At 39.6% G+C, this 24,000-nt stretch overlaps 1 non-coding gene across 1 annotated transcript; it reads right to left on the bottom strand.

Annotated features, from left to right (window-relative positions):
• Nucleotides 1-2,112: 2,112 nt before the first annotated feature.
• Nucleotides 2,113-2,219, bottom strand: LOC116117412. Its single transcript, XR_004125950.1, has one exon. It is a non-coding gene; the product is annotated as a small nucleolar RNA R71 (small nucleolar RNA).
• Nucleotides 2,220-24,000: the final 21,781 nt, after the last annotated feature.

Below are 24,000 nucleotides of genomic sequence, written 5' to 3' on the forward strand. Positions count from 1 at the left end.
GTAACACTTTCTCTTAATTCTTTCCTTACACTATTCTTTTCTCATCTCTGTTCTCTTTCTGTTTCTGTTTCTCATATTCTTTGCTATACACCCTCTGGTGTATGTCACGGCCTCATCTTACCGGAGGCATGGCCGGGAACTCAACCCGCTCTTCATGACTTTACTCTTTTTCTCTTTCTGTTCTTTCTATTCCTTTGTTTCTCATTCTTACTCATTGGAATGTCATCGCCTCATCTAAGCGAAGGCACGGCTGGGCGCTACCACTCTACGTGACTTCTACTCATTTCTCTACCGATCGGATTTGGTCATGCATGGATTCGGAACCATTGGTCATGTGAGTGTACATTCTTTCTCTATATCTCTTGAATGTCACGGCCCTTTCTTACCGAGGGCACGGCTGGAATCTCATGTTCCACTCTACGTGATAGTCACGGCCCCATCTTACCGGAGGCATAGCTGGGGATCACAAAGCATCCACTCTCGTGACTCTACTCATCACTCACGGGTTCCCCATCGCACAACTTACTCTATTCTCTTCTTTAGCTCTTAGAGTAGCTTGTGCACAAGGTTTCTACTCTTTCTCTAGCTACTCATCATAATGTAGCTTAACTCTTAGAGTAATTCTCTACTCTTTCTCAATTCTTTCTCAAGCTACTTCTCAATGCACAATTAATGCATATGGATGGTTCTTGCTCATTAATGCACTTAGGAAATGCCAATATGCAATGTTGCAATAAGTAAGTTTCATAACTCATTCTCATGCTTCTCTTAGGCATTCATCAAACAACTCATGTGCATATAAAAACTCTTCTCTAACTACAACTCTATTTCTCCTTTTAACCATCCAAAAATGGGAATAAATTCCCTTCCATGGGCATAACCCCTATCATAGAAGAACACTCCCAAAATATATACTCAATCTCATTTAACTTCATCTTAACTCATAACACATCAACACTTCTTATGAATACTCATTCTCAACTTATTTTCTCAACAAGTAGACATATATCTCTACTCAATTTCTCAATAACATACATTTAACATGCATACCTCATTTCTACTAAATCTCTACTCAAGAGAATTCTCAAATCTCAACTTGGGTTAGGATTTACTTACCTTGTGACGATGTGATTCCCCACTAACACTTCTCTTTTCCTTTGGTAGAAGACTTTTCTCTACACCTTAAAACAATAACACATTAAGACCTCATCATCTTTATAGGTAAAATTCACATCTAGAGTAAGAAATCTTACCTTAGGATGACTTAGATCAATTTTCTACCAAGATCTAACTAAAAACCCTTCAAAATCCTTAAAAGCTTGAAGCAGAAAATTGAGAGGAAATGGAGAATGAAAGAGGCGGTGGAAGAAGATGAATGAATGGGTTTCTAAAGTTAAACCCTTATTATCTCATATTTTCTCCACTCTTTCCCCTTTTACCCTTACTCTTTCTTAAGAATTTCATTTTTGTCCTTTTAATTCTTTACAAATGCACCCCCATTTAAACTATTCTCCATGCAATTTCCTTGCATTTCACTCCCCACTTTTCCTGCTAATTAGGGGTAGAATGGTAATTGTGCCCCAAAGGAAGAATTCTCTAGAAACTCATTAAACTTTTTTGTTAGGCTCGTCGCTACGGCGAAGACTATTTCTTCGCCCCGGTGAAACTTCACAGAACCTACACCGTGGGTTGCAGGGCCTCATCGCCGCGGCGACGATTCTTCTTTGCCCCAGCAAAGACAGTAACCCCAAAATTCCACCAAGTCTTTACAATTTCAGGGCAACCATCAACAACCAAAGCATCCATTCAATCAAGGGCCAACCAAACCATATTAATAGTATTCCAAGTCAACAAGAATAAAGTAAGAGACATTAACTACGTACCTCAAGTGAGGCATTACAAAATCTACACATTGTAAATTTTTTAGAGATTTGTGATACTTTCAAGTCAAACGGAGTGTCAGATGACGCCATTAGATTGAGAATATTCCTGTTTTCATTGAAGGATAAAGCTAAGGGATGGTTACTGGTACTACCATCAGGAACAATCACCACACGGAATGATTTCGCACAGAAGTTCCTGACCAAATTCTTTCCTCCAGCAAAGTTGGCAAAGTTGAGAAATGATATCACATCATTTATTCAGGAAGATTCGGAATCATTATATGAGGCTTGGGAGAGATACAAAGAATTATTGAGGAGGTGTCCACATCATGGGTTGCCAATTTGGATGCAAGTCCAAACATTTTATAATGGATTAACAGTGAATGTGCAAACTATGGTGGATGCAGCATCGGGAGAAGCACTGCAAAATAAGACACCAGAAGAAGCTCACGAGTTGCTTGAAGTTCTGGCAAGCAACAATTATCAAAGGCCTAATGAGAGGGTGCAACCAAAGAAATCCATGGGTCTTCATGAAGTTGATGCATATACAGCCATTTCAGCCAAACTGATAGCACTTCAGAAATAGTTGGGAAATATGCAGGTAAATTCCATTCAAGCACTTCAACTAACTTGTGAATTTTGTGCAGGTAATCACGTGAGCAATGACTGTCAAGTGGGGAACACATTTGCTTCATCATCATCATCATCGGAGTAGGTTAACTACTTGGCTGGAAATCAAAGGCAATAGATCAATCCGTACTCCAACACATATAATCCTGGATGAAGGAATCACCCGAACTTGTCTTGGGGAAATCAAAACCAACAGAATCAGCAAAACAATCAAAGGGCATTGCCAAACAACCAAACAAGGGTGAACAACCAACAAGGAGAGCATTGAGTGACAAAATTGGAGGACATGTTTGGGAAGTTTATGCAAAAGACCACGGGTTTTATGAATGAGACGAGAACGAATTTCAAAAATCAGGGGGCGTCCATTTGGAACTTGGAGGTACAAGTAGGCCAGTTGGCTGACAAGTTGAATGAGAGACCACAGGGCTCACTACCGAGTAACATAGTGACTAACCCACGTGAGCAAGCAAATGCAATAACTCTGAGAAGTGGGACAATTTTAGAAGAGGTGGAAAAATCAAGAGAAGAAGGAAGTCCACCAAAAGAAAAGGAAGAGTCCGAGGAAGAAGTTGATAAAGAAATCATTGCCGAAGAGAAATCGACTAGTTCGAGGGAAGATAAACACAAACAGGAAGAGAGGCAAAGACAAAGGAAGGAGAAATTGCCATTTCCCGAGATACCGCTAGAATTGGCACATCACACTCCTCTTGTGCCGTTTCCTCAGAGACTAAAGAAAAAGAATCAGGATAAGCAGTTTTCCAAGTTCATTGAAATATATAGAAAATTGCATATTAACATTCCTTTTGCAGATGCATTGCAACAGATGCCGAGCTATGCAAAATTTCTCAAGGAGATTTTATCAAACAAAAGGAAGTTAGAAGATGAGGAAACAGTGATGCTCATGGAGGAGTGCAGCACCATTCTCCAGAAGAAGCTACCCCCGAAACCTAAAGATCCAGGGAGTTTTACTATTCCTTGCATTATAGGAAACATTACTTTTGATCAAGTATTATGTGATTTAGGTGCTAGCATCAATTTAATGCATTTTTCTATTTTCAGGAGATTGGGAATTGGTGAAGTGAAGGCAACAACCATGTCGTTGCAACTTGCAGATAGATCCATAAAACATCCAAGAGGTACAGTAGAGGATGTGTTAGTGAAGGCGGAAAAGTGATTTTCCTGGCAGATTTTGTTGTTTTGGACATGGAAGAGGATAAGGAAATACCTCTTATTTTGGGCCGACCATTTTTGGCCACAGGAAGAGCACTCATAGATGTGCAAGAAGGAAAGTTATTGTTAAGGGTTTAGGATGAAACAGTAACGTTCAATGTGTTTGGGGCTATGAAGTTTCCATCCAAGACAGATTCATGCTTTAGTGTTGATGTGGTGGATAAACTAGTAGCGGAGACCATTGAAGAAAACACTCCACAACTACCGCTAGAAGCATGTATTGCACAATCAAGAACAGTAGAGGTAGAGGAGTCGGCAAAGAATGAATGTTCTAGATTTTTGGAAGCACTTCAGCTGATTGATGAGAACCAAGATCTTGAATTTGAGGAATTTGATTTGGAGAAAGAGAAGGAAAAGGAAAGAAAGGAAGAATCTCCGAAGCTTGAGTTGAAATCTTTACCTTCCCACCTCAAATATGCGTATCTTAGGGATTCAGAGACCTTCCCAGCAATCATCAGTTCAAAGTTGAGCAATTTGGAAGACGAGCGATTGATTCGGGTTCTGAGAGAACATTGATCAGTAATTGAATGGACTATTTCGGATATTAGAGGCATCTCTCCATCTTTTTGCATGCATAAGATACTCATGGAGGATGATATCAAGCCTAGAGTTCAACCACAACGAAGATTGAATCCTTCGATAAAGGAAGTGGTGAGAAAGGAGGTGGTGAAACTTCTAGATGCGGGTATAATTTATCCTATTTCTGATAGTCCATGGGTGAGCCTAGTGCAAGTAGTTCCGAATAAGGGAGATATCACAGTGATTAAGAATGAGAGCAATGAATTGATACCAACCAGGATGGTCACAGGCTGGAGAGTGTGCATTAACTACCAGAAATTAAATGAAGCAACAAGGAAGGATCATTTTCCACTTCCTTTGATCGATTAGATGTTGAAAAGGTTGGCAGGACATGCTTACTACTGTTTCCTGGATGGTTATTCAGGGTACAACCAGATTGCCATCACTCTTGAGGATTAAGAGAAGACAACCTTCACTTGTCCCTATGGAACCTTTGCTTATCGGAGGATGCCCTTTGGGTTCTGCAATGCACCAGCCACATTTCAAAGATGCATGATGTCGATCTTTGGTGAAATGGTGGAGAGGTTTATAGAAGTCTTCATGGATGACTTCTCTATTTTTGTTCGTCCTTTGATCATTGTTTATCTAATCTTTTGTTTGTTTTGCAGCGAGGTTAGGAGACGAACTTGGTGCTCAATTGGGAAAGTGCCACTTCATGGTCCAGGAAGGGATAGTGCTTGGTCATAGAATCTCAAAAGACGGAATAGAAGTGGATCGAGCAAAGACGGACGTGATTGAGAAGCTACCTCCACCCTCAAATGTTAAAGCAGTTCGAAGTTTCTTGGGGCATGTGGGGTTTTACAGAGGGTTTATCAAGGATTTTTCTAAGATTTCTAAACCCTTTTGCAATTTATTGATTAAAGATATTGCTTTTGATTTTAATGATGAATGCATGCATGCCTTTCAAACTCTAAAGAAATTACTTGTATCTGCACCTATTATTGCAGTTCCCGATTGGGGACTACCATTTGAATTGATGTGTGATGCTAGTGATTTTGCACTAGGGGTAGTGTTAGGACAAAGAAAAAATAAAGTGTTGCATGTAATTCAGTATGCTAGTAAAACGCTCACTGATGCACAATTGAATTACACCACCACTAAAAAAGAATTGTTGGCTGTGGTTTTTGCTTTTGATAAATTTCGTTCATATTTGCTAGGTGCCAAGGTGATAGTCTTCACAGACCATTCAACACTCAAGCACCTACTTGCAAAGCAAGAAGCAAAACCGAGGCTGATAAGATGGATCCTAATGCTACAAGAGTTTGAGTTGGAGATACGAGATAAGAAGGGGTAAGAAAATGTGGTAGCGGATCATTTGTCAAGGATTGAACGACCAATTCAAGGAAATGAAGAGGAAACCCAAATCAAAGAAACATTCCTAGATGAGAAATTAATGAGACTGGAGGAGGCACCATGGTATGCAGATTTTACGAATTACCTGTCGTCGAGAGTGCTCCCAATAGGCATGACATTCCAACAAAAAAGGAAGTTTTTCTCTGATTTGAAGTATTACTTTCGGGAAGAACCATTTCTTTATAAACACTGTGCTAATCAGATGATACGGAGGTGTGTTCCAGAAAAGGAAATGGAGAGTATCCTACAACATTGTCACGAAAGGGAAATGGGTGGTCATTTTGGAGGAGCTAAGACAGCAGCCAAGGTTCTGCAGTCTGGGTTCTATTGGTCGACCCTTTTCAAGGATTCCTTTCGGATGGTTTAGGAATGCGACCAATGTCAACGGAGTGGGAATATTTCAAAGTGGGATGAGATGCCACTGAACAATACTTAATTGTTGAGCTTTTCGACGTATGGGGAATTGATTTCATGGGTCCCTTCCCAAATTCTTATGGGATACGTACATTTTGGTAGTGGTGGACTACGTATCAAAATGGGTGGAAGCAGTTGCATTGCCATCCAATGATGCCCGAGTGGTGGTTAATTTTATGAGAAAGAACATTTTCTCGAGGTTTGGGGTACCACGAGCAATAATTAGCAATGGAGGATCACATTTTTGCAACAGGCAATTGGATGCACTGTTGGGGAAATACAAGATAAATCATAGAGTTGCAACACCCTACCACCCACAGACCAATGGACAAGTGGAACTGTCGAACAGAGAATTGAAAGGAATCTTGGAAAAGACAGTCAATGCATCAAGGAAGGATTGGTCATGGAAGTTGGATGATGCATTGTGGGCTTATCGCACTGCATTTAAGACTCCGATTGGTATGTCTCCATTTAGCATGGTCTATGGGAAGGCATGTCACCTGCCGGTAGAGCTTGATTATAAGGCATATTGGGCAATCAAACAGTTAAACATGAACTTAAGAGCTGCTGGGAAGGAACGGATGCTGACTTTGAACAAACTTGATGAGTTCTGTCATGAAGCTTATAAGAATGCTAGGATGTACAAGGAAAAAACCAAAAAGTGGCATGGTAAGCATATTAGGAAGAAGAACTTTGAAGTGGGGCAGAAAGTGTTATTGTTTAATTCTAGACTTAGACTTTTCCCTAGAAAACTTAAGTCTAGATGGTCCGGACCCTTCATAGTTACAAAGGTTTACCCATACAGATCGATAAAGGTGTCCCATGAAGAGAAGGGCACATTTAAGGTCAACGGACAGAGATTGAAGCCGTACATTGATGGAGTGATGAGTTGCAAGTCAGTCGCCATCCGCCTTGACATCCCGACATGAGAACTTGAGAGAGTCGAGCTTTCTGACTATAAACAAGCTCTCCTTGGGAGGCAACCCAAGTGTTTTTAATTGATTATATTATTTATTGCTTTGCATTTGTTTCGTTATCTTTTGATTTTAGAGGAAGTTTAATTTGTGCACTTTTGGGTGTTTCAGGTGAAGTTTCAAACTAAGGTGAAAAAATAAAAATGTTCCAGACTTCGCCAGGGCGAAGGAGTTTCTTCGCCGCGGCGAGGAACATTTAACAAAAATTGGAAGTGGAAAAGTCCCATACTTCACCGCGGCGACGATTGTTCTTCGCCGAGGGGAAGTATCTCCTGTATTTTTTCGCCGCGGCGAACAATTTGTTTTCGCCGTGGCGAAGCAAGTGGGGTTATTTTTTGCTAAGGAAACTTTGCCACGGCGAAGATTGTTCTTCACCGTGGCATTTTTTCGCCGTGGCGAAGAATTTGTCTTCGTTGCGGCATCGACTAGGTTTTAAAAACCCTAGAATTCGATTGATGAACTTCGCTGCGGCGAAGAAGAAGCTTCGTTGCGGCGAAGTATGCTTTTTATAAATACCCACTTTCTTTTCTTCATTTTTCATGCAAACCTTCAAACACATTCGAGAGAAAATCTTTCCACCTTCAATTTTGAGCCTTTCCAGTGAATTTCCATCACTTCTCTTAACTCCTAAACCATCCCAAGCACAAAATCAACTCATTTCAGCGAGGATCTTTTGCAAAAAATTGTGAAAAATTTTGGAAACCCTTGGTTTGCAAAAATTGGGGATCTTGCCATTTGGATTGAAATCTGAGAAATTGGTGGTGAAAGCTTCTTAGGATTGGTAAGATTTCAAGCCCTTCTAACTTTGAATTACACAATTGTGAGTTTTGAGTGTGGATCTGAAAATTTTGATTGTTGAAGTTAGGTTTTGGGATTTTTGTGAAGTTTTTGTTTTGCTTGTGATTACGGAAGCGTGGATCTTGAATTCTGTAATATTGAGAGTTTGGGTGTTGATTTTTGGAGTGTTTGGTTGATTGTGGAAAATTCATAGTTTGGGGGTCATTTTGTAGTTTTTGGAAGTTATGTTGCTTGTGTAGGATTGAGTGTGGTTGTTCATAGGGTGCTTAGAATTGAATTTGTGAGTTGAGTTGTTATGGGGAAAATGCCGGTCAAAGTACCATCCAAAGGTAAAGGAAAGGGGAAGAAAGTGGACAATCGGGTTAAAAGTGACAACACTCAGAAACGGTATGAAGGAGCAGCCCAAAGAAAGGAGATAAAGGATTCATTGGCGAGCTTGGATTGCTCACTGTCCATGCTGAAGAATGGAGTCAAGGGAGACATTGGGGGTTGTTTATGAGTCAACCTGTGAATGCGGCCGTAGAGCCGATTGTGAGAGAATTTTTTGCCAACCTCCCTGAGTGTAATGAGGGCTTTGTCAAACTGAGGGGGATTGATGTACCGTTTGATATAGAGGAGATAAATAAGTTCTTTGAATTACCTCAAATCTCCCGTGATGAGCATACTGAGTGGAAATCGACACAATTTGATGATGATGTGATACTTCCGATCTTAAAAAAACGGGGTACCACTTGGGAGGTTTCAAAGAAAGGAAAGAAGACTATCAAGGGAGCCAATCTAACTTCGATGGCTCGGTTGTGGCAATATTTTATGAGTGCAAGGATGATACCGAAGATGCACTATAGCATAGTAACTTATGAAAAGGCATTGTTTCTCTATTCCATTGCCACAGGGAAGAAAATTGATGTGGGGAACATTATTTTGAAGAGTATCAAGAATGTAGCTCAACTAGGGCGAGGCAGTTTCCCACTCCCACAACTCATTACAGCATTGTGCCTCAAAACAAAAGTCGAGAAGACTGATGATGAACCACTGATCCATGCTGTCCTCGACACCACTTATTATGATAAGCATCTTGCACAGCAACCCGGTGAGCAGCCCAGAGCCGGGACAAAATGACAGCGAACCACCCAAGGCACTGCCACATCATCTTGTTCCACAGCCACTATGAGGGAAATGATGCAGCAGATAATGGGTCAGATGAGACGTATGGCAAAACGTTAGGATTGGCTGGCAGAGCAGACCCAGATGATGTATGACATGCAAAAGAGTAGCTTCAACAAGCTCAACGTTGATACTGTAGAATTCCAATGGGCTGACTGGGATTCAGATGAGTGGATGGGCTCCGAACCAAAAGAGGACAACACCGAGGGAGACGAGGAGGCCGAAGAATGAGCACCTGAGCACCTGTTGTTGTTATTTTTCTTTGTTTTTAGTTGTTTCTGTAATTCATTTCGAACATTGAACTCAGTTGATACTTTTTGTTTTGGATTGTTTTAGTTGTTTCATTTTTGTTTTAATTTCGTAGTTGATGTAAAGACGAGATTAGGGTTGTAATATTTTCATATTAGTCAGTGAATTTTTCTAACACAGTGGACACCACAGTTTCCAATTGTTTTTACAGATGTTGGTGATGAAACAGTCAATGACCGGGTGTGCACACTGTTGAGTGAAACTTCCACTTCACGAATTAATCAGGGAACTATCTCGTACCTTTATCGATTCTATTTTTCTATTCCTAATTTATGCATAATGTGACATTGGGGACAATGTCATCTTTAGTTTGGGGGTAGGAAAAATTTGAGAATTTTTGGACTTTTATTTATTTTATTTGGTTTTATTGTGTATGCCAATGATGAATTGTATAAATCGATGATGAGAATAGGGTTGTTAGGGTTTTATTGTTGAAAAATGTTAAGCATTGCTTCAAGTTTATGTTTATTGACTAGATTTTGATTGAGGTTTGTTGAGTGGTTCAACCACCATATTCATTTATTTCGGCATGCTTAAATTCATTTTATGTGGTTAGGTAAAGTTTGATAATGTTGGTGAACTCTAGAACCTAGTAGAGAAATGCTTGAGGCGAAATTCTAGGAATGGACATTGTTGAGGAAATGATTTAGACATTTTTCGGATCGTTTGATCCTTTCTAGCCAACCCACGAATGAATTTTCCCCTAGTCACCCATTTGAACCTTATGAGATTATCATTGCTTTTTATTTTCTCGCAAACCAAAAATTATCCGATCCAATTACCCTAAATACATAATCATACCCTTTAGGAGAATTTTGGACCTAATGCAAACACAAGGAACTTAAAAAGTTGTGTGAATGAACTAAAAGAATAGTTTGGGGGTTGTGAGAAGGGAAAGAAGAATACGAAAGGTAATTAACTCAATTTGATTACTATTTAAAAAAAAAAAAAGAATTCGAAAATTGCATTGCAATAGCAAAAATAAGAATTGTACATTGTTGAGGTTTGTAAATTGGTTGACACCTTGAGTAATGGATGAGAAAGAAAGTGAAAGTTGATGGAAGTTTTAGTGTTTGCTTTAAGGAAACCGAGTTCTCTTGTTGACTATCTTTTCCTTTCCTTTGGAGCCCAATACCCGAACCTAACGTTACAAGCTTGCAAAGACCTTTTAATTCTTAGCGATGTCTAATCCTCATTAGAGGAGAGTAGTTAGATATTTAGGCTTATGGAGTCTGCTGCCATTTGATAAACTTTGCATTTCTGCATAAAATAATCCAGGAAGTCGGAAGGTGGATTGAAGTGGGGATCACCTACTTGGGGGACCAATAGAGAAAGATAGTCGATGCAACTTATAACTTCTTGGAGTGCTGAACATTTTTCTAGTAATAATTTTGCAACAACCTTTGAGACTTAAATAAATTCTAGGCAGTTCGTGTGATGAGTTGAGTCTTATGTTTTTCTTTTTAAATTTTTGTAATTTTGCTATTTTGCTATTTTGCATTTGTTTGGGCATTTGTTATTTTTCTTTCATTTTGTTTTGTACCTAATGCTCGGGGATTAGCATGTCTTTAGTTTGGGGGTATTTGGTAATCTGAGAATTATACTGTTTTTATTAGGCTTTTTGGCCGGATTTTAGATACTTCTTAGTTCATTTTTGCCTAAATTGATTCTTAATTCTCTACATTTTTTGTTTCAGGCCGAAATGGACATTTTGAGTACATAATGAGCGAATTGGAGTTTCTAAACCCAGAAGTGAGCGGATCTCGGAATTTGGAAGAGTTCTGAAGCAGATGGAAGCACTATGAAGCTTGTTCCCATGGGAAAGCATTGGAGATTAAAGATTCAAGCAAATAAACAAGCTCAGGGAAATTCTATAAATTCAGAATTATTCATGAAGGTTCGCCGCGGCGAAGCTTTGTTCATCACCGTGGTGAAGGAAGTTAACAACGGGATTCCAACTTACCTTGTCACCGCGGCGAAAGTCTTTCTTTGCCGCAGCGAATTCAGATTTCTTCAAAATGCACAGTTTCATTTTAGGAAAGTTTTAGGTTCTTAGGGCGACGTATAAAAGGAAAACTTTGCCATTTTTGTAGGGGAGACATTTTTGCCTTGTTTGAGCGTTTTTCTTTAAACATTACTTTGATTGTTGTTGAGAAAGAGGGAGGATTGGAGATTTGACCTTGGAGATTCTTCAACTAGGGGAGATATCTTTTCTCTCTCTTTATTTCAATATGCTTACTGTTTTATTTACTATTTTCTTTGTTGTTTATATTAAATTAGTTATGAACTAACCCTTTTTGGGTTAGGGTTTTGACGAACTTTGGATTTTTATGGATTAATGAATTGATTACTGTTATTTCCATCCTCTATTGCATAGATTGTGTGGTTATTTTGTTTTTATGGAATTTATTTGATGAACATGATGAGATTGAAAAACGAATCATGTTGAGCTTCTTGGGTAATCATCATTATAGTATTAAATGCTAGAGATAGATTTAAGAACCAATGAAATCAATCTAGGGTTCTATTAGCTTAATGAACTTGATTCTATTATTCTTCAATTTGTTGGGTGTGGAAGCGTAATAGAGAAAAGTAGGAATTCATAGCCTGAGAAGGTATGTTTGACAATTTAGAGAATTTGATTTACAATCTGTCCATGTGAGTGTGGAATTAGCGTAATCCATTAAATCCATCCATAGAGTCTGAATTAAGTCAAAACCCTAACCGTTTGTTAAATTTATATTATCCTTGCGTGTAATTTCTTTCTTTCAATTTTCAGTTTTTAATACTTAGAGGTTTTGTTTTTAGTTAAATTTTAATTCTCCCATTAATCCAAACAATTGAGGTTACTCCAACTTGAGAAACACTTAGGAAAGTTAGTGCTTAACAAATCAATCCTTGTGGGAACTATACTCACTCATCATTTTATTACTGTAAAACCCCTCCCTAGCTAGGTATTTCCTAAGTATCCCTTGGCCATTGAGAACCTAGAAAACGCACGCCTAAGAAAGAAGTTTATTTTAAAATCCTATTCAAAGAATAAACTTGTAGTTTAAAAAATATATATATATAGATATATGTGTTTAATTTTTTTTTCTTAACTATAATAAGTTCATTGTATAATTAAAAAATATAGTTTCCTTTCTTGGAGTAAATTATGAAATCCATAGTAATACTTACTAGAACATACACACTTTTACAAAATTTACTAGTAATTTGATTTCCTTTATTAATACAACATAATTACTCCATTATAGAACATGGACATATTTATTGCATTATGAAATATGAACATAATTACTACACTAAATATTAGTAAAACTATTCAACAGTCATCATTAAAACACCCCTTCGAACCTCCAACATTTTGAAGGGAAGTAGCTTGAGTAACTTTACAGTCCTTTGTCATGTGTCCCGGTTGTTTACATTTGAAACACACATTGGTTCCTAATAGACAATTCCCTTTATGTTGCCTCCCACATTTTTGATAATAAGGAAGATTATTCCTTCTCTGTTGTTGCTGTGGAGTCCTCTTTTTCTTGCCACCCTTCTTTTGAAATCCTTGCTGAAACTTTCTTTTACCTTTATCCTCCGAGGCTTGAGTGGAATTCCCCACTTCAGCTTTCTGAACTGTTGTCTGGTTCGAACTAGAACTACCAATCATCAACTTGGGGTTCTCCATCCGCCTCTCTTTATTCGCATAAATCTCTACTCTAAATGCCCATTCCAAGGCCTCACTATAAGTCTGGGGAGGCTGACCACCCGCTATAACAATCTGGGCAATTTTTTGGGTGTAATCCATTAATAAATCTCTCTAACCGGCACTGTTGAGTACTCACCATAATAGGAGCAAAAGGGGCTAAAGAGTTGAACATTGTAGCATACTCTCTAACAATCATATTACCTTGCTTCAATTCCGTGAACTCTTGAGTCTTCACGGATAACATGTCTGCCGACCGGTATTCTGCTTCAAATAGCCTTTTGAATTCATTCCAGGAAAGAGCACTCGTCACATAGATATGCTCCATTAGCTTCCACCATACCTGGGCATCTCCTCTTAACAAATTGGAAGCATAGTGGACTTTCTCCTGGTCACTCATGGGAAACAAGGCCATTGCCCGTTCTACAGTCTCTAACCACTCCTCTGTCATCGCCGGATCATTTGAACCACTAAACTCCGGAGGTTGGTGCTTTTGAGAAAGGTTATAGATTGGTTCCACTTGTCCAGAAAATGTAGCACCCATTGGCATAACTGGTTCGGGTACTAAAGGTGGAACTGGTATTTGGAGCTGCGGCTGAACTAATGGAACTAAGGGATTTGTGTTCACTTGATTACTTATACTTTCTGGGGTAACCCTCCTAAAGGCCTCACTAATGGCTGTGTGAATCATCCTGTTGATTGCAACCTCATCTAAAATAGAAGCATTTTGGGTAGACGTAGCTAGTCCACTATTAGGGGGTGCATTGGTAGTCAGTGGTACTGGCTCACTAGTGCCTACTTCATTAACATTCTCCTCGCCCCTCCTATTAACCTTTCGTGGACGCCTCGTAGCCATACCCTTTACTCACACAAATTTCAATCAACATTAGCTAATTCTATTCACTAAACAAGGAAAGAAAATACTTACAACAATCGACTGGAGAGAGTATCTTGGGGACGCATGAGGAATGATACTTCCATTACTTATAAACACCATTTCTAGCATTAATTAAATATAACATACTATAACAATTTAATCAAAACATCATTTCAAACACCCAAAATCGCGCTCTGATACCAATTGTAAAACCCCTCCCTAGCCAGGTATTTCCTAAGTATCCCTTGGCCATTGAGAACCTAGAAAACGCACGCCTAGGAAAGAAGTATATTTTAAAATCCTATTCAAAGAATAAACTTGTAGTTTAAAACATATATATAGATACATGTGTTTAATTTTTTTTTTCTTAACTATAATAAGTTCATTGTATAATAAAAAAATATAGTTTCCTTTCTTGGAGTAAATTATGAAATCCATAGTAATACTTACTAGAACATACACACTTTTACAAAATTTACTAGTAATTTGATTTCCTTTATTAATACAACATAATTACTCCATTATAGAACATGGACATATTTACTGCATTATGAAATATGAACATAATTACTACACTAAATATTAGTAAAACTATTCAACAGTCATCATTAAAACACCCCTTCATACTCATAGCGTCCCTCGGAATCCTCTCCCAGCTTCATGCCTTAATCTTTACTTGCAAAACATTTTAAAACATTTCGTGGGGTGAGCGATAATCGTTCAGTAAGGAATATGGCCATTTATAAACTATTAAGGTTCATTATACAAGTATATTACTTAGGACCCTACCTACCTACAAAACATGACCTTCATTCTTTAACATAACAAGTTCATAAAACATATCATACACTTTGGACTTTTCTCATAAACATAAGTCATAACATAACCATACATAATATAACATAGAACATATATGACTTATGAAATATTCATGTACATGGCATGCTTATTTCTTTTGTCTTTATACTTGATGGTTTCATTAGTCTTTGTTATCCGATCGGATTCATTTAAACCATTACCTTGTTCTTGGTCGTCACCTCAAAGGACTCATGGTTTCCATAAGAATTCCATTCCTCTGATCTTGGTTTATACCTCAAGAGACTCATGGAATTCATTCTTTAACATTTCATAAATTTTTCATAAGACAACTAAATAAGCTATATGCATTACCATTATGAATGCAAACATATGGACTAACATCTCCCATGCTCAATCATACTATATTCTCCTACTAAACTTCTTAACTTAATTCATTCAATTTCTCATACAATACAAGGAATTTTAGTAGTAAGATTATTCATGGGTTTATTAGAATTAGAAACAAATGGGAATTTCCATTAAGAAGGTGGATGCCATACAGTTCGTCACTTTTCAAGCAATTTTTTCCTTATCTTCCATTTCGACTTGGTTCTTGGCTAAACCATAAACGTTTTAGTCTGTTTCTGAACTTTTTAAAACTTCAAGAATCAACTCAATCGGACTTCTATAACTCCAGTTATGACTGATTCAGTGAAGCATGTACAGTATAAGTCTCAAAAAGCCAAATCCGAATTCTATTCATTTTAACCATGCCACCTTCATTTGCACATTTATATCATTTATCATGTCATTCTAAGTATAAAAGGCCATAAAAACCTCCCTTTTTACAAAATCAAAAAGTGCCAAAACATCATCCAACTACAAGTCTCTTAATTGGCATAATCATCCTCCATATGCACACATACACCTATCAACACACCCATTTAAACAATCCATAACCAAAACATAGCCTCACACTCATATTAACATAAATAAATGTAAGTTTCATAAACCCTAGGTGTTATCAATTGTAGTCATAAGGGAGATTTTTTTTTTTTTCCTTACCTTAGTAGTCAAAGCAAAAGGCACTCCTCCTTGGCTCCAAAGTTTCACCTTTCTACCTTACACACATAACCACTTATGAATTTCTCCTCTAACTAAAAATTCAGAAAAACTAGGGTTTTGAAACTCACCTTTAACCCTGAAATTGAAGTTCTTTAAGTGTGGATGGTGATCTCCTTTGAAAACCAACTTGAAATTCTATGAAAATTTGAGAATAAAATGCTTGAATTAGTGGCTTTTATGGTTCATTTGAGAGATGAAGAAGAAGATGATGCACTTGGGGTGTAAAAGGCCGACTCCTCTCACTTAAAATCTTGTAAATATTTATTCCATTGTTACTCTAATGTGATTGGTCAATGAAAGTTAGATATAAGGGTCATTTGGCATAAATTTTTCATATAAGGGCGTTTTGGTCATTTCCACCACAACATAAAGATAAGCACTCATTTAATGCCATTTGACTTCTTTAAAACACTTAAGAATTAAGCAATCCCATTAGGTAAATGACTAACTTACCCTTAGTGCACTTTTATGGATACTTATTTCATGTGGATTTGTATGAAAAGACCATTATACCCTTGGTTATCGTTTACGCCATTTAGCCATATCAATCAACTTTATGACCATTCTACCCTCATTGCTCTTCAATGACATCACTCCTTACACTTTATAATGGCCACATCTCAAAATACATGTAAATTGACCATTTTACCCTTCCATTCAAAAAAAAAAATTATTTGAAAAGGTAAATTTCATACCTTAGGGCATCGGAATAATAACGCGGGGTTTACAGTGTGCATCTGAGCTCTCAAATCGTACGACCATATCTCTCAAATCGTGCGGCTTGATCTCTAAGATCGCATGGCTAGATCTCTCTGCTTGTGCGGCCAGATCTCTTAGATTGTGCAGTCAAATCTCTTATATTGCGCGGCCAGACTGCTCAAATCACACTCATAAGATCTCTCAGATTGTGCAGTTAGATCTCTCAGATCATGTAGTCCGATGTCTCATATTGTACACATAAGAGCTCTAATATCGCACAGCTAGATTTCTTGGATCTAGTAGTTAGATAGCTCAAACGCGTACATCAGAGCTCTCATATTGCACAGTCAGATCTCTCAGATCGTACATATCAGAGCTCTCAAATCGCGCGGTAAGATCTAAAAAATCGTGTGGTCAAATTGCTCAAATCGCGCATATAAGATCTCTCAGATTGTGCAGTCAGATCTCTCAGATCGTGACGTCCGATGTCTCATATTGTACACATAAGAGCACTAATATCGCACAGTTAGATCTCTTGGATCTAGTAGTCAGATAGCTCAAATCGCACACATCAGAGCTCTCATATTGCATAGTCAGATCTCTCAAATCGTACGCATTAGAGCTCTCAAATCGCTCGGTAAGATCTAAAAAATCGTGTGGTCAAATTGCTCAAATCGTGCGCATAAGATCTCTCAGATTGTGTAGTCAGATCTCTCAAATCGTGTGGTCCGATGTCTCATATTGTACACATAAGAGCTCTAATATCGCACAGCTAGATCTCTTGGATCTAGTAGTCAGATTGCTCAAATCGCGCACATCAGAGCTCTCATATTGCACAGTCAGATCTCTCAGACCGTACGCATCAGAGCTCTCAAATCACGCGGTAAGATCTAAAAAATCATGTGGTCAAAATGCTTAAATCGAGCACATTGGAGCTCTTAGATCGCGCGTATTAGATTTCTCTGATTGTGCGCATTAGGGTTCTCACATTGAGCGCATCAGAGCTCTCAAATTGCGTAGTTAGATCTCTCAGGTCATACAGTCAAATCTCTCAAATCGTGCGGCTAGTTATATCAGATCACATGGTTAAATTGCTTATAGCGAGTTCATTAGATCTCTCATATCGCACGCATCAGAGTTCTCAGATCGCGCGGCCACATCTCTCAGGTCATGTGGTAAGATCTCTCAGGTCGTATACATTAGAGCTCTATGATTCTGCAACCAAATCTTTGAAATCTCGCGATCAGAATTCTCGGATTGCATGCATATGTGCTCTCAGATTGCATAGCTAGATTTCTCTATTCAAGAGGTTAGACTGCTCATATTGCATGCATTAGAGCTCTCAGATCGCGATGCTAAATCTCTCAGATCATACGATTAGATCACTTAGATCATGTGGTCAAATCTCTCAGATCGTATGCATAGGAGCTCTCAAATAGCATGACCATATCTCTCAGATCGCTCGGTCAGATAGGTCACATTGCGCGGTCATATCTCTTAGATCGTATTCTTTAGAGCTCTAAGATCGCAAGCATCAAATCTCTCAGATCGTGCGGTCACATCGATTAGATCATGTTCATCAGAGCTCTAAGATCACGCGCATCAAGTCTCCCAGATCGTGCAGTTAGATATGTGAGATCATGTGGTCAGATCTCTCTGATCGTATGCGTAAGAGCTCTTAGATCACGTGGTCGGATCTTTCATATCGCGTGGTAGGTAGCTTAGATCGTGTGCATCAAATCTCTCAGACTGTGCGCATCAGATCTCTCGGACTATGCACATCATAGCACTCAGATCATGCGGCCAGAGCTCTAAGATCGTGCAATTGAATCTCTCAGATCATACGACTAGATCTCTAAGATCTTGAGCATCAGAATTCTTAGATCGCACAGTCAGATCACTAAGATTGTGCGCATCAGATCTCTCAGATTGTGTGGTTAGATCTTACAGATCATGCGGCTAGATATTTCAAATCGTACGGTCAAATCTCTCATATTGTACCCATCAGAGTTGTCAGATTACGCAGTCGGATCTCTGTTAACGCATGATCAGATCGCTCAGATCTCGTGCTTCACATCTCTTGGATCATGCGGTCATGTCTCCACGATTGTATGCATAAGAGCTCTAACAGATTTGGACGCATGATTTGAGAGATCTGATCCGTACAATCTGAGAGATTTGATACGTGCGATCTGAAAGATCTAGTCGCACGATCTAAGAGATATGGCCGCGCCATTTGAGAGCTATCATGCATTCGATCTGAGAGATTTGATCGCACGATCTGAAAGATATGGTCGCGTGATCTACGACCTCTGATGCACGTGATCTGAGAGATCCTACTGTGCTATCTGAGAGATTTGGCCACGCGATCTTAGAGCAATTTTTCACATGAACTGAGTGATCTGACTACTAGATCTGAGAGACCTGGCCGCTCGATCTGAGCGCTTTGATGAATACGATCTAAGAGATGGACTGTATGATCTGAGAGTTCTTATGCATATGATCTGACAGATCTAACCAGACGTGGCCAAATCTCTCAGATCATGCAGCCAAATCTTTTAAATCGTGTGAACCAGAGCTCTTAGATCGTGCGGCTAGATCTATTTGATCAAACAGTCAGATCTCTAAAATCATGATTCGGATCTCTCAGATGTGCGCATCAAAGCTCTCACATCGTACATTAGAGCCTCCAAACCGCGTGTCTTATCTCTTAGATCGAGCACATAAGAGCTCTTAGATCATGCATCTATATCTCTCAGATCATGCATCTAGATCTCTCAGACCGTACACATCAGAGCTCTCAGATTGTGCGACTAGAACTTTGAGATCACAAGGTCTGATCGCTCAAAATGCGTGCATCAAATTACTAACATCGCACTTTAGAGCTTTCAAATTGCCCGACCAGAACTTTATAATCGTACGGTTAGATCTCTCAAATCGTATGCATAAGAGTTCTCAGATTGCACAACCAGATCGCTCAAATCACGCAACTAGATCGCTCAGATGGTGCGCTTTAGATCTCGTGGATCAAAGGTCTCAGATTGTGCGCATCAGAGCTCTCAGATCGTGTGGCTAGATCTCTCAGACCGCGCACATAAGAACTCTTACATCACACACATTAGAGTTCTCAGATTGCACGCATCAGATTTCTCAAATCGTTTAGTCAGATCCCTTTGATTATACGTATAGAGCTCTCAAATCACGCGACCAGATCTCACAGATAGTGCATTCAGATTGTTCAGATTGTACGTATCACATTTCCCAGATTGCGCGCATCAAAGCTTTCTAATCGCGTAGCCAAATCTGTCAGATCGTGTGGTTAGATCTCTCAGATCGTACGTATATGAGATCTTAGGTTGCGCAGCTAGATATCTCAGACGCGCGGTTAGATCTCTCAGATCGTATTCATCAGAACTCTCAGATCACGCAGCTAGATCTCTTAGATCTCATGGTTAGATTACTTAGATCCTGTACATAAGAGCTCTCAGATCGTGCAGCCAAATCTCTTAGATCATACGCATCAAGGCTCTTAGATCGCATGGCCATATTTAATAGATCGTGCGATCAGACCTCTCAGATTGGACATATCACAACTCTCAAATTGTGTGACCAGATCTCTTTGATTGCATGGCCAGATTTGTTAGATCGTACGCATCAGAGCTCTCAGATCGCATGGCCAAATCTCTCAAACTGTGCACATAAAGAGTTCTCAGATCGCGCGGCCATATCTTTCTGATTGTACGATCGAATCTCTTAGATCGGACGCATCACAGCTCTCAGATCGCGCAACTAGATCTCTTTGATCGTGCGGCCAGATTTGTTAGATCGTACACATCAGAGCTTTCAGATTGCGCGGCTAGATCTCTAAGACCATACGCATTAGAGCTCCCAGATTGCACAGTAAGATAACTTAGATCACGAGCATAAGAGCTCTTAGATCGTGCAGCTAGATCTATCTATCAGCGAAGTAAGACAGCTCAGATTGCTCGTATTAGAGCTCTGATATCGTGGGGCTAGATTTCTCAGATCGCGTTGTCAGACCACTCAAATCGCGCACATCAAATCTCTCAAATCACGCGATCAAATTTCTCAGATCGTACGCCTTAGAGCTCTCAGGTTGCTCATTCAGATCTCTCAGATCATGCATTTAAATCTCTCAGATTGTATGCATCGGATCTCTTAGATCACGTGCATCAGTTGTCTCAAATTGTGCGGCAAGATCTCTTACATCGCGTGGTCAGATCTCTTAGATCTTAAGCATTAAAGCTCTTAGATCTCTCGAATCATGCATATCAGAGCTCTTAGACCGCGCGTATCAAAGCTCCCAGATCGCGTGCATCTGATCTCTTCGATCACGTGCATCAAAGCTGTGAGCTCTTGAGGCCAGATTTCTCATATTGTGTGGTCAGATCCCTTAAATCGTTTGCATTAGAGCTCTTAGATCGTGCGGCCAAATCTCTCAGATCATACGGTCAGATCACCTAGATTGCACGCATTACATTTCTCAGAGTTACTATTTACGAAGTTAGATCTATTAGATCGTGTGGTTAGATCTTTCAGATCGTACGCATAAGAGCTCTAAGATCGTACAGTCATATCTCTTAGATCGTATTCATCAGAGCACTCAGTTAGAGCAGCTAGGTCTCTCAGATCTAGCAGTCAGATCACTCAGTTCGCATGCATAACTGTTCACAGATCACGCAGCTAGATCTCTCAAATCGCGCAGTTAGATCGCTCATATCACAGGCATCAAAGCTTTTAGATTGCATGACCATATCTCTAAGATCGTGTGATCAGATCTCTCATATTGCACGACTATATCTCTTAGATTGTGCGGCTAGATCTCTTAGATCGCATGCATCAAATCTCTCAAATCACGCGCATTAGTGCTCTCAGATTGCACATCAAGATCTCTCAGATTAGACGATCAGATCTCTCATGATTGGATACTTCACAACTCTCAAATGACTCTCATCAGAGCTCTTAGATCGCATGGCCAGACCTCTCAGATTGTGCAGTTAGATCTCTCAGATCAGATGTATCAGAGCTCTTAGATCGTGCGGCCAAAGCTCTCAGATCACACACATCAGATCTCTCAAATCACACTCTCCAAAGTTCTTAGATCGTGCGACCAGATCTTTTTGATCATGTAGTTAGATTTCTTATATCATATGCATCAAAGCTCTCAGATTGTGCGACCAGATCTTTAAGATCGCGTGTTTAAATCTTCCAGATAGTACGCATCAGAGCTCTCAGATCGTGTGCATTAGAGCTCTCACATTACGCACATTAAAGCCTCTTGACCGCATGTATCAAAGCTCACAGATCACAAGCTTCCAATCTCTCATGTGCATCAAAGCTCTCAGATCCTCCACCCAGATCTTTCAGATCGTGTGGTTAGAACTCTCGGATTGTACGCATAAGAGCTATCTAATCACGCGGTTAGATCTCTTAGATCGCATTGATTAGAATGCTTAGATCGAACGGTAAGATTGTGCACATCAAATCTAGCGGCCATATATCTTATATCTCACGGTCAGATCACTCAGATCGTGTGCATAAGAGCTCCTAGATTGGACGGCCAGATCTCTTAGATCGCATGGTTAGATCTCTCAGATCGTGTCCAACAAAGTGTTTAGATTGCGTGGCCATATCTCTCAGATCGGATGCATCACAACTCTAAGATCGTGTAGCCATATCTCTTAAATTGCGTGGCCAGATCTCTCAAATTGCAAGCATTAGATCTCTCAGATCACGCGCATCGAATCTCTCAGATCGCGTGTATTAGATTCTCAAATCACTCGTATCAAAGCCCTCAGATCGCGCATCAAGATCTCTTGGATTGTGTGATCATGTCTCAGATCAAACGCATTACAACTCTCAAATCACACCCATTAGAGCTCTCAGATCGCGCGACTAGATCTCTCAGATCATGCAGTCAGATCTCTCAAGTCGAATGCATACAACTCTGAGATAGCATGGCCAGATCTCTCAGATCGCGCGCATCGAATCTCTCAGTTACATGCATTAGATCTCTCAAATCACATGCATCAGAGCCTTAAATTGTGCATCGGGATCACTCAAATTGACGATCAGATCTCTTAGATCGTGGGTATCATAGCTCTCAAATCACACCTACCAAAGCTCTCTGATCATGCAGCTAGATCTCTTATGTCGGATGCATCACATCTCTCAAATTACGCTCTAATGTGTACGATTTGAGAGATCTGATAGTACGATGTGAGAAATCTTGTCGTAGGATTTGAGAACTTTGATATACGTGATTTGAGCGATCGGATACGCGCGATCTAAGAGCTTTGATACGCACGATCTAAGAGCTCTAATGTGCGTGTTCTCGGAGCTTTGATGCGCGTAATCTGAGAGCTCTATGCACCCGATCTGAAAGATCTAGTTGTGTGATATGAGAGATTTGATGCTTAAGATCTAATAGATTCGACCATGCAATCTAAGAGATCTGGCCGTTTGATTTGAGACAACTAATACGACTGATCTTAGAGATCTGATGCGCACAATCTGAGAGATCTGACCGCATGATCAAAAAGATCTGATTGCATGATCTAAGAGCTATGATTGCGTGATACGAGAGATCTGTTGCACGCGATCTAAAAGATCTGAATGCAATCTAAGAGATTTGGACGCACGATCTAAGAGCTTTGATGCGTACGATTTAAGAAATTTGGCTGCGCGATCAAAGAGATGTGGTTGCCCGATCTAAAAGGTTGTGATGCGTCCAATCTGATGATTTGATGGCACAATGTGAGAGATATGGCCGCGCGACCTAAGAGCTCTTATGCATGCAATCTGAGTGATTTGACCGCGAGATCTGAGATATCCAGCTACGTGACCTAAGAGCTACTATGCATATGATTAGAGAGATCTAACCGGACGATCTGACAGATTTGGCTTTGTGATTTGAAAGCTCTAATGCACATGATCTAAAAAATGTGATTCACGCAATCTAAGCAAACTGACTGCGTGATCTAAGAGATTTGATGCGCTCAATTTGACAATTCGATTGTGCGCGATCTGAAAGCTTAGATTGCTTGATATGAGAGATCTAGTCACGTGATGTAAGGGCTCTGATGTGTAGATCTGAAAGATCTGACTACATAATCTGAGTGATCTGGCCACGCGATCTAAGAGCTCTGATACGCGTGATTTGAGCAATCTGACCACACAATTTACGAGATATTGTCGCGTGGTCTAAGAGCTCTCATGTGTATGATAACAAGGATCTGACCGCACGATTAGAGAGATCTGATGCGCACGATCTAAGATCTATGATGCGCATGATCTGAGAGTTCTAATGTGGATGATTTGAGCACTCTGATGAGCGCTATCAGAGAAATGTGATGCCCGTAATCTTAGCAAACTAACCAGGCAATCTGAGAGTTCTAATGTGCGTGATTTGAGCACTCTGATGCACATGATCTGAGAAATGTGATG

Source organism: Pistacia vera, unplaced genomic scaffold (genome assembly GCF_008641045.1).
Source record: "Pistacia vera cultivar Batoury unplaced genomic scaffold, PisVer_v2 Contig807, whole genome shotgun sequence".
In the NCBI taxonomy this organism is placed as follows: Eukaryota; Viridiplantae; Streptophyta; class Magnoliopsida; order Sapindales; family Anacardiaceae; genus Pistacia; species Pistacia vera.